Consider the following 12,324-nt stretch of genomic DNA (forward strand, 5'->3'; position numbering starts at 1 on the left):
CCTGAGAATACAAGTTATTTTGAAAACGGTCAAAATATATAATGTTGGTGAGTTCATAAGTATGTTGAGTAAAAGTCTTTGTATCTTTCATAAAAACCCAGAAAATCCGATATTTTCTGTAAAATGTCTGAAAATGTTGTGAAAATCGAGTATAAAAGCATGTGTGAATTTCATAGTTATAGCTTTTGAAAGAGTAGTTTAGTTTCATTGAATTGTGAAATAATAATAAATGTATATGAATAATTTCCCCCAGAAAATCCGATATTTTCTGTTTTATACCAATGTCTAGATTCTTGTGTCGTTAAATAAGTTGTTTTGCATTGACACAATCAAAGAGATTATCTTCGAAAGTTTTCTTTTGGTATTGAATCCCTATATGAGCCGTTATAACCATGCATGATAATGACTAGGTCGCCCGTCTTGGTATTTTTCCAAATGCCGGTCTTGCTAAGGATGTTGTCGCCCTAGACTGTCCTAGTCTAGCTGTAGCGAACAACTAAGGTGTGGGGGTCACCCTGTATACATCTATACACAAACTCTCGCTTTCCTACCAGGAAACTCTGATTATAACTACAGGCTACGATTGTACACTCAGAGGTGCCAACCGACATGTCTCACTAGATTCTCAACCCCTTTTTGTATTATGTTTAATGTTTACGTATAAGTGGTATGTTTTTGTATTCGAAAGGTACATGAATAAGTTTACGAAGTTTAATGATTACATAAAGGTATCGTTACGGCTTACTAACATATGAAATTTCCATTCCAAGCCCTATGAGTATGAAATTTTGGCCACAAAGGCCCAATCACATGTAAAATTGTAATTTAGGCCCAATAGGCATGTAAATGGGCCACAAAAGCCCAATAAACATGTAATTCATAACTTAGGCCCAAATTAGCATGTAAGTGGGTCGCAAAACCCAATAAACATGTCATGGAAAACATTGGGCTCAATACACACTTAATTGGGCCCTAATGGCCAAGAAATGTGAATAATAGGCCCAATAAATAGTTATCGGCGTAATTCGTTCGTTTGTTTTGTTCCGTTGTTTGTTTTAGCTCAAGGTTTACTAGATGGATGATAAGAATCTTTCTTTTGTAAAAATGACATTTTCGCCAATAAACCTCCAATTTTCAATTAAGGCCCAAAGTTTTGTAAAAATGACACTTTAGTTCATAATTTAAAAAAAATTGTAATTTTGTCCCAAATGTTTGGAATTTCACGGATTTAGCCGAAAAAGTTATATTTTCACATTTAGAACCTTGTTTTGCAGAAAAGTACATTTTCAGCCCCTTGTTTGTAAAAATTTACACTTTCGGCCCACTTTTTGGAAAACATTACATTTTTGGTCAAATTTGAAAATAAATGATATTTTCACCTCTAAATTTGGTTTATTTACATTTATGACTCAAAATTTGGCCAAATAAAATTTTTAACCCCAAAACTTCATTTTTTCGCAAATTTGGCCCAAAGGCCGTGAAGCCCAAAAATTTTGGCCCAATAAGTTTAAACTTGAATTTTTGGCCCTTTTTCAAATATATTTAACATAAACATACCTTTTTATACATGTAGGACCTGTTTTGCCCTTATAAAAACATAAATGCCACTTTTTACCTTTATCTTTTGTTTTCTTGACAATTTTGACCTTTAACAAGATTTTTGTTGAAATCCTTTGTATCTTAAACATGTAATCACTTTTGGTTTGTTAATATGATGTATATAATGTTTTAGTTCATAGATCTTTGCTACATAATACATAACATTTCGAGATTCACTAAGATCTAACACATTTTTACCAAATAAACTAAGAATTCACACAAAACATGCATATAACATATAGATCTACACATTTTACTTGCATTCTCCCCCAAAAATCATTTGAAAACCGAAAACAAGGGGGTATGAACTCACCTTTGCTTGATGTTCGGTTTTTGAAGAAGAAATGAAGAAGATTTTTGATCCTAGCAAGCTTCCTTGGGTGGATCTCGAACTTAAGAAGTTTTCTAGGAGTATGATCACCAAAAGCTTGTTTAGAAGGAGTGATCTAACATGAGAAAGAAGTTATGTAATTTGGATATGTAAAGACTTACCAAGAATAATGATTTTTGGTGGTGGAAACCTTCTTGAAGATGCTCTAGATCTCGAAAATTAGAGAGGAAAGGAGGAGTGTTCTTGTCAATGTTGGAGAGAAATTTGCAATTGGAGTGTGTGTGTGTGTGTGTGTGTGTCTATCCTCAGCCGAGAGTAGAAGAAGAGAGGGGAGAGAGAGAGAGGTGAGGTGACTAGCATGGATATATGGTGGTTTTAAGCCTTGATGCATGTTGGATATTATGGAGGTGGCATCTCCAAGTCAACCCTCCCCCCCCCCCATTACACTTCTTTTCTCTTTATTTTTTTTACACATGGGCCGAGATTTTGGGCCAGGAAGAAAGGGTGGAGTAGATTGTGCCCATTAACTGTAGCTAGGATATTTGGATCCTAAACATAAAAATTTTCGGCCCATTGGGCTCTTGGAAGCATTCACGGCCAAATTAGAATAAAAGAATAGGCTTATGGCTCACTAAGGTTAATTGGATTAGTTATGGCCCAATACGGCCCATTAGGGTTAGAGTGAATCATTCTAGGCCCAAATGGTCCAAAATGTTTTAGATTTATGAATTTGGGTCCAATTAGGATCCAATTAGGGCTTTTAAGTCCAATAAAGTTGAATTGGGTGCTTATTGGTCCATTAGGCCCAATAAGGAACTCCTAGTCCAATATGGACTTAAACCATGGATCTTAGGGCTTCAGACTCATTAATGAACATGAATGGTGAATCTAAATGAGTATTGAGTGAGATTTATATAGAGTATATGTTTTACAATAGTTGAATGGTTACACAGGAATAGAATATCCTTGCTCAAATGCCAGTTGTAACAGCCTTATTGGTACCGCAGTATACAGCAGATGAGGAAATAAAGAAGGAAAGGTATCATGATATGCTGTGGGATGACATCAGGGAGTTTGTGAGTATTTCAGGTTGTGAGACCCTGAATGATATGGTTTCTAGATCCCGAGAGTGGGAGATTGATTTGGAGCACCTCGGGAAGAGGGGATCAGATCAGGTGCATACAGTGTAGGGTCCCGGGAAGATACCCAAGACTTCTGATCAATGTTTGAGAAGCCAGCACGGCCAGGGTCAGTGCAGTACGTGCAGGAAACCGCACGATGGAGTTTTTCGTTCCAGGGGTTTGGGCTGCTACAAGTGTGGTAGGATTGATCACGTCAGTTGGGATTGTCCTCAGGGGGAAAGCCTGTTATGTTTTCACTGCAATCAGGTCGGCCACAATAAGGTCGACTGTCCACTGTTGAGGGGAGGAGCAGTGAGTGCGCCTGCTCCAGCTACTTTGAGGATCACCGATGAACGAGAGAGTAGGGTAGGAGCCCCAACGGAGAGAAGTCAGGCTTTGCAGTGTCAGACATGGGAGGTCAAGAATCCAGCAAGACACGTTGCGGGTATGTTATCTTTCGTTTTCTTCGGTTTTTATCAATATTTATGTTGTTAGAATCTTGCATCAGTTTGGGTAAGCGTATCTTTGGTTTATATATTGGCTTATGTTTGGGTTATATTTTCCAGAATTGTTATATGTCATTTGCATGCCATGAATCATTAGTGGGTTGGTAAGGCGTTGTATCTTGTGAAGCGGGTTCCCAGCGTTCAGTTGTTATTCGAGTTTTGGTCGAGATCGATTCAGGGGTATTGTGTGGAAGGTCTATGGTCAGAATTCTGAGGGTTAGTTCTCCAGTATTGTCAGGGTTCAATGGTTTTAGCAATTGTGCTTGGTTCGCTCTTGGGAGTGCCAAGGAAAGTAGTCTATTGCTGAGGTTTTGGTTGGTGTTAAAAGCGTCTAGAGATATCAGTTTTGCTAGGACTTTGGAAAGTGTTCGTCTGGTCTTCAGGGGTTGTGTGGTTTATATTTATAATCAAGTTTTCTAGTCAATCATGAATCAGACATACATTTAAATAAACATAACCATATCCAAGTACAAGTAAGCATTGCTTCAATCTTATGTGTTTTTTCGGTGAGCCATCACACGGAAAAACAAGGTCATTTTGGAGAAACAACCACAATGATGCATGACTCCTACTTGATTCTCAATGGACACTTCATGCTCGATCGATATGTCACTAAGACTCCAATCTCCATAGTATTTGTTTGATTGACTTTGGTGTTAATTTGCTTACAAATAGTAACTCAGTACTTTTCTTATCTAATCAATCACTATTGAAAGTATGAGATCGAAAGGGTAAATTACAAGGAAATTGAAAACACAACCTAAGCACTCATGTAATTATTAAAACAATATTTTGATAAGGACTGTGACAAAAACAGTAAATAAAATCATCATTGTTTATATGTTACAATGTCAACAACGTAACTTTAAAAACAAATATATAAACATTGGAAATGTTTTATTGCATGTCTTTGTGGCAGTATATCATCCAATAACAAAAAATCATAAAATCAAAATAAAAGGAAATTAACAAATTCAAACATTTAAATTATAGAAGATTGATTTTGGAAAAAAAAAAACTGTGTTGTTGCTCGAAATTAAATAAAAAAAAACTCAAGGTTGATTTTAGCGAAACAATGTGTTGTTCGAAATTATTTAAAAAAAAAAAAAGAAAAAAAACTCTTTTTGTTGTTCGAAAAATTAGGGTGTAAAAAATAATAATAAAAAAAATGATGTGTATATTTATACACATAAAATTCTCACATGTCTTACAAAACCATACACCATCAAGAAAGCGAAACTCGATTTCTAATGTTAATAATTTCGAAAAAATGGTTCTTATAACACTTTTGGATCTTGATGTTTGTTTACAATAACATACATTGAATAACCGATGGAAGAAAATAAAGATCAAACACTATGATCCAAGCGAATAAATATTGTTCTACATTAAAAACAACTAATTTAACCTACAAGAACTATTTTAGGTCGCCTAGCTAGTTATGGAAGCTAGTGGAGATAGGGGTCTTAAGCAGAACCCAACACACAGTAACGCACCCATAAACAAACAACCAAGCAAGAACAATTCCTGGTGAAACCCTAATCAAAACCGGCCAGCTCCAAACTTATTAAAAAATATATGTTGGTTTAGACAAAGTTCTCAAAATCGCGATCTTGATCGTAGGATCATATGATCTTTTGATCCTAGGCATGAAAAACAAGTCCTCGTATACAGATCGTATCTGGGATACGTTCGCAATTAATATCGTAGGATCGGGATCCGATCCAATCCCACCCTCCTTTGGATTTTTTTTTAAATATTAGAAATAATTAAAAATAAAAAAAGTAAAATAAAAAATTGGATTTTTTTAAAAAAAAATTGGACTTACCACCCTCCTTTGTATTTTCACTCATATTTTATAGTTTTTATAATTTTATAAAAGAAAAAACAACATTAGAGGTATTTTTCATTTTTTAATATTATAAGTTAAAATTATGTTTTTTATGGGATTTCGATCCGATCCCGGTCTTGTAAACCTAAAAATGATCGAACAATCTTGGTGGACTCCTTACACTGTAGGTTAAGTTATGTTTTTAATGTATTAATTATTGATCTAAAAAAATTCTTGAAAAAATATCATTCGCTTGGATCATACGGACTCCTTACATTGATTGGATCATAATGAAATTTTTTAGAGCAATTAGTTAAATAGCCTCAACAGCGATTATACCGAAGAGAAGGCTACATAAGGAAATGGCATGCCAAAAATTCCAATCTAGTATACGTCCTTCAAATTCGTTAATATTCCATGTACAAGAACGCAAAAGAATAGCCTCCACTAAGGAGATCCTCGGTTTGTTACTTTGTTATCATTGAACACCACCTCGTTTCTTAGTGTTGCCCTAAACTCTTATAGAGTAAAATCTCAATTAGTGAGTTTTGGTTTATTTCGTGGAATAAACATGGGTAATAGAATGTAGTCATAATATATATGCATGATCATTAAAAAGTTGTTATTCGATTTATTAATATCCCTATGTGTGTGGATATCTTTCCCAGGTTTTGCTTGCTTTAACTTAAGGAAATCATTTTGAAAAAATTGTATCAATTTAATAGAAAGATAACTACCCTGGAAAAGGCCTTCCAAATTCCAATAACACGCAACAAACATAAAATGGAAAGCACAATTGCAGAACACTTTACGACATTAAGAAAAGCTAAAAGAAACAACACATAAACCACCCACGGCAAAAAGTACGTAATTCCAAATTTACTCATCTTAGATGAAGTTTCTCTGATCTTGTTGTCCATAAAAAATAATATATCTTCTCCTATCTATCTTCAACCTTTAAGTGCTAGAATCCATGGTAGTTTCAGTGAACCTAAATTTAGATTTTCAACATCCTGATTTGCATAAATAAAGATTCCACATAGTCGTTTCTGGATTAGGGTTTCCAAGCTGAAGCCCAGACAACTGATTCATCTTTCCAAGCCAAATAGACGCCAGAGTCTGTATTGGGATTGGTTTGATCGTGTACAAGAGACCATCCAGTTCGATACCTTCTAAGCAACGCCTTTACATCGTCCACCACGTCATCACTAAACCCTACAATGGAAAAAACCTCCTTCAGCCTCTCACACCATTGGTTTCCTTTCTCCCTCCTCTCGCAATCTCCTGAGCCAATATTCTGTTTGTCATCACAAGACAAAACCCTAATGATGCTTCTCGAGCACTCTCTCTCTAACATCAACCTCTCATTGCTCGTGGGAGTAAAGCTATCTTCCAACATCTCAAAGTACAAAGTGTAGTACCTCAAACAGTCTTCAAAGCACTTCACAAAGTCGCTTCTAGAACTAGTAAAATCGGCTTCTTCTTCTACTATGGTCACCACACGAGGCTTTAAAGAGCTGAATAGCCGAATCACGTCACCTCTTTCTTCTACCTCAACTCTTTTTAAAGCCCCTATACAATTCACTGCTACAGCTTCGTCTTCCTTGACACCTAACTCTTCCTTGGTAAGATCCCCTAATGGCATATTTGATCCATTGATTACCTTAATCTCGAAAGGAACACCCATCAAGCGAGCAAATTTCTCCATTCTTTGAGTGATCTCTTTCATTACTGAACTCACGAGGCTGGCTGTCACAACCACAGTCAGCTTTAGGCTAGGAGTTTCATCGCTCCGAGTGGCTAAAGCTTCAAGCAAAGTAGGCCATTGGGTGCAAAGCGTGTTGCTTATATCAATTATATGAAGTTTGGTCTCACCGTCAAAAGCCTCCAAAATAGCACCATTAGATGCAACATGGCCGAACGTAGTCCAAGGGGAAACCTCTTGGAATTTAAGGATGAGTTTTCTGGCAGAATCAAAACAGTGGCTCTTGTCGGCAACTGACACCAAGGTCTTGTAGCATCTTTGCCCAGACTCCGTTGCTTTGCAAAAGAGAGCTTGCAAGAAGTAATAAGCGAGTTTCTGATCACAGTCGCCATAGGGCGATGATAGCTCGTTTAACATCCATAGAAGGTGGTTGATCTTCGCAGAGTCCTTTTCAGAGATGGCTAGAGCACACTGTCGTAGAAGTCTGGAAGCCCACTTATCCTCGTCTGGACAAGTCTCGCCACCACCAGAGTCCGTGTATGTGTGGATGCTTTGTTCTTTGCTTGTTGTTTGGTGGTTGGTGTAGGGAGAGAGGTGTGTTCTCTCCATTAGAAAAGAGTTGTATATGAATGATGAGTTGTATATCTTGCAGGATATCAACACTTTTCATTGCTACGACTTGGCCGTCTCCTAGACATACTAGTGCTTCAAAAGTTTGGTGGGTGTTTAGAATTATATACTGAGTATTTGTTTTTTTGTCTATATTTTTAAAGACATTTCATAAACGGGCTTTTGTCCAAATTGATTTTAACGAATCCTTTGAACCACAAAATCTTGTATTTAAGACTTGTTCTTACCCTTAACATTATATATAACTTTTTAAATAATTTGTAGGTGCCTATTTGCCTTCGTCAATGGGGCCGATTCCTTTTTAGTTGTTATGTGACAACATCACTTCAACAAATACAAGCTTTAATTATGCATGTCACATCCCTGATATATAATATAGTAGATAATAAATTTAATACAATCTTGAATCAATTATCTTTTTTTAATATCTTTGAAAAGTCGAATATTAATTACTATATTGTTTTGATGTGTTATGTTTGTGTTGGTAGTCCGTGGAGTATTAGAGGGTATAAAGGAACAAATGTCTAAAGTTCATTTCAATCATGATTTTTTATATTTGATGTTTTTGGGAACATCGCGATTTACCGCCATATGTTTAGCATGAAATCATACATAAATGTCCACAACCAAAAGTGTTGGTACTCACAGTTTTTCGGAAAAAAATGGAATTAATTAAGTTAAAACTTGATTAATAGAGGTTAAAGCTTTAACAAAAAGCATTAAGGTTTTTTTTTTAAAACAGCAAATATCATTAGAAAGACACTAACACGTAGCAAGAAACTAACAACTTAGGCAAAAATACATGCAAGAAGGGAAAAAATGTAGAAAATACAATTAAAGATGATCAAAAAGTGAACAACACCAATTAGCCTCCGATCAGCAACTTGTATATCTCCTATGTTTAACTCACGAATGAGATATGGTTATAATTATGTCCGCTCCTTTTGTTGTATAACATCATATTTTTTTTAAAAAACCACATCATTTCTGGCAAGACATACACCCCAAATAAGACATAAGCATATAGGGTTTTGAATCGCACTTTTACATGGACAGTTGTCATAGGAGGCCGTGAAGTCAATGAACTCGAGTGTACTGGCGAATTGGATTGGTTGCAAACCACACCATTTGAAAATTTATTCTTGCACATTCTTTGTGAACTCGCAGTTAGAAAAAATATGGTTCGATGTCTCCGGTTCCTTATCACATGGATTAGCAATAGGGATTGTTCACTTTGATTCATCTAGCCGCCAATGTATCAGCCACGGGTATTCTATTCAACAACGCTCGCCACACGAAACATCTTACCTTTAAAGGAACAAATTTAGACCAATAAATCACCAGACATGTGTATAAGTTCATTTTAGAGTCAATTAACTTCATCATGGAATTGACAGTATATCTACCATCTGGATTTATTGTGAACCGAAGGTCGAAATTATTGGTGGTAGGAAACTCCATGTTGTCTGTGGCCAAGTAAAGTTGTAACAGCTTCGTGAAAGCAACCTCATTTCTCGGATCCTGTTTTCAATGCCATGAGAATCCATTAGCATAATTCTTTCCTCAACCAAGCAGCATTTCCTTTCTTTAAGACTATAGAGAGTTGGGAATCGAGCTTGGAAAGTGATATTTCCACACTAAATATCTTTCTAAAAGAGTATGTTAATTCTAGGGCGTGGAAATAGTTTGAAACAATCATTGTGATTGATGGCAACGGTGTATAGGTTATTTATAGCCTTGTAAATGTTACATCAGACTCATTTTGAAGATTTTCGAGCTATATATGATATTTGTTTGCTCCTTAGGTTAGGTATGCTCACGATTACTTTTTTCCACAAACAATTGTCACCATTGTATAATCTCCACCACCATTTCGTTAATAGAGCTATGTTTTGTAGCTTAAGAGTTCTTACACCAAGACACCCATGTTTTTTGTCAGCAATCACCTTTTGCCAATCCACCAAATGAATTTTCACATTCTGATCATCTCCACCCCAAAGGAAACAACGTCTGATTTTTTTCAAGAGAATCAAGAACTCCTTATGGTGCTTTGAATAATGACAAGAAATGTGTGGGAAGGCTAACAATAACATATTTAATCAAGGTGAGCCTTCCGCCAAATGATAGTGTGCTTGCCTTCTAAACTGATAACTTAGATTTGAACTTGTCGACGATAGCTTTCAGTGCTTTTTGAGGTTCATATTAGCTCCTACCGGCACACGAAGATATATGAAGGGAGGTTTGCTTCACAACATTCAAGAATAGAAGACATATGATGTAGATCACTAAATGGAATATCAACTCCGAACAATCGCGATTTCAGAAAGTTCACTTTGAATCTAGAAACAATACGAAAACATTTCAGAATATGGGATAGGTTTTTGATGTTGTTGGCACTCCATTCACCTACAAAAATCGTATCGTTAGCATAGAAAAAATGTGAAATGAAAGGACCATCATTTGGAAGTTTAATTCCACAAAATAGTGAGTTATTGCATGCACTTTTGACAGCCACATTCAATCCCTCCATAGCCAAGATGAAGAGAAACAGATACAAGGGGTCACCCTACCGAACACCTTTAGATATTTGAAATTCCTTAGTTAGCAAACCATTTACTAATACTGATGCCCTAGATGAAGAAAGACATCCTCAGATCCAAAACCTCCATTTTTGCCCAAATCCCATTTGCTCCATTGTCGAATCCAAGTAGTTCCAGTTAAATGAGTCAAATACTTTCTCGAAATCTACTTTAAATAGAAAGATCTTATTTTTAGAATTCTTGGCCAAGGAAAAATCTCGTTCATAACAAGTGGCTCGTCAAGAATAAATCTCCCTTCTATATAAGTCGATTGTACTTCATCCACCACCATTCCAATCACCTTCTTAAGCCTATTGTCAAGAATCTTGGATACAATTGTGTACATTGTGACAACCCGGAAACTTCAATCTTGTACAATTAATCAATTCAATCATTATTCAACTTGTTTTGTCAATTTCTGGTGCTATTTAAGGGTTCATTTAAGTGTTCTAAGCTTAAACTTGACCAAGGTTGAGATTAGGAATGAGTCATCATGCCATATAGTGAGGAAACCGGGCCATACACGCCTCTTGGAGGAGTGTACGGCCGTAGACATGGGTGTGCGGCCGCACACCCACTCCCTTGGCAGCACACTCACTTTTGGGCAGCACCCTTACCCCTATATAAAGGGTAGCCTCCTTCCTTTCATTCCTTTAGCACCTAGGCAACACACAACTCTATTCTCTCAAGTTTCTCCAACTTTGAACCTTCCAAAGCTTCAAGAACGTGAGTACTTCTTCCCCTAGCTTTCAATTCATGAAAGACCCCTCTATCTAGGCCTTAAGTGTGCAAAAATGGACATGTTCTTCGTGTTGGAAGTGAATGCGGCCGCACACCCTCTTAAGGTGGCCGCACACCCTTAAAACACCCTCCAAAGTGAGAGTTTGACTTCCATATTCGAGATAGACATGCCCCTAGCCTTGATGTACCTTGAGAATGACATTTTGGACATTTTTGGTGTGGAGTGTACGACCGCACACACCTGTGTACGGCCGCACACACACTTGCGTGGCAGCACACCCAAGTGTGCGGCCACATACCCAAGTGTGCGACCGCACACTCATTCTAGGACCATAAACCCACTTCTAAGACCCTAAACTTGTACTACAACTAAGTTTGGACCAAGAACACTTCCTGGATTGCAAGTATGGACCTTGAAACGCCCCAAGAACACCTTGTTGGATATAGTGTCTAAGTCCATAACTATATTTGGTATGTACTTGACCCGACCCGACATGGTCCATTTGGGTTGCACTTCACCCGAATAATTTATGGATAATCGTTTGAGAATAGTATAAGTTATGATTTATTAATATATTATAAGTCCTAATATATTAATATAAAATCATATTATTTAATTAGTATTGATCTATAATTAATTTAGAATTAATTTAGAGATCAAAAGTATGACTAATTAAATATGGGCTCTTGTATTTATATAGTGTGGGCTAATGCTTATTTGGAATGGGCTAGGCTTGCATGGAAAGTCCATGGATACTCCATGGAGCTTTAACCCATGGATCTCATGGAAATGAAAAGACATGGGTATTAGGGTTTACATGGATGTAACCCTAATCCACCACACTATATAAATGAGGCTTTGGTTCTTGAAATTGCACTAGTTGATGTGTGTAAACTAAGAGGGTCGATTTCAAGAAGTTGGTGACTATTCTCTCAAGTTTCCAAGTTTGTGGTGATTTGTGACTTCCATTTGAGGCATCCACATTATTGGTGCAAGGCTCTCAAACTCCAAGCAATCAACTACTACTACAAGGTAAGTAATTCTACTAGTTTTATTTGATTCAAGTACCCCATGCCATGGTAGTTAGGATAAGAACCTTGGAAAAATAATTATTTGCATGTATCTTAGTCAAACATAGATCCAAGGTTTCTAGGGTTGCATGTACACCATAGGAGTGTTAGAATGCTGAAAACCCATCAGTGGTATCAGAGCCGGGTTTGTTTATTTGATACTTGATGCAAAAAAAAAAAAAAAAAAAAAACTTGAAAATCGAAGTTTTG

The 12,324-nt window shown here is 36.6% G+C and overlaps 1 pseudogene; it reads right to left on the bottom strand.

Moving 5' to 3' along the window:
• Positions 1-6,085: 6,085 nt before the first annotated feature.
• On the bottom strand, positions 6,086-7,894 carry LOC145167409 (protein SHORT-ROOT pseudogene; annotated as a pseudogene).
• Between the last annotated feature and the right edge of the window lie 4,430 nt (positions 7,895-12,324).

This window comes from Lactuca virosa, chromosome 3 (genome assembly GCF_052849685.1).
Source record: "Lactuca virosa cultivar CGN04683 chromosome 3, Lactuca_virosa_CGN04683_v6, whole genome shotgun sequence".
NCBI lineage: Eukaryota > Viridiplantae > Streptophyta > Magnoliopsida > Asterales > Asteraceae > Lactuca > Lactuca virosa.